General features: G+C 66.0%; 1 protein-coding gene across 1 annotated transcript in view; it reads left to right on the forward strand.

Moving 5' to 3' along the window:
• RNF166 (ring finger protein 166) overlaps window positions 1–318 on the forward strand; it is a 17,443-nt gene continuing 17,125 nt past the window's right edge. The window contains exon 1 of the mRNA XM_019505405.1: window positions 1–32. The gene's annotated coding sequence lies outside the window, so the exon portion shown is untranslated. The remainder of the gene's footprint in view (window positions 33–318) is intronic.

Raw genomic sequence — 318 nt, forward strand, 5'->3', positions numbered from 1 at the left:
TCTGCGGGGAGTGTTTGCAGCCCTGCCTCCAGGTGCCCTCCCCGCTGTGCCCGCTCTGCCGCATGCCCTTCGATCCCAAGAAGGTGGAGAAGGCCTCCAACGTGGAGAAGCAGCTCTCCTCCTACAAGGCGCCCTGCCGGGGATGCAGCAAGAAGGCAAGTCTGCCCCCTTCCCCTCCCTGCTCCCTCCCCCGGGTGCGGAGCTTTGCCCCCGCTCGGGCGAGTCGCCCGGGGTGGAAACCGAGGGGTATTTTGCGTGACGCTCTCCTAGGTGACGCTGACAAAGATGAGGTCCCACGTCTCGTCCTGCGGGAAGGTG

The sequence above is a fragment of the Gavialis gangeticus genome, unplaced genomic scaffold (assembly GCF_001723915.1).
Source record: "Gavialis gangeticus isolate Ggan-Ray unplaced genomic scaffold, GavGan_comp1, whole genome shotgun sequence".
NCBI lineage: Eukaryota > Metazoa > Chordata > Crocodylia > Gavialidae > Gavialis > Gavialis gangeticus.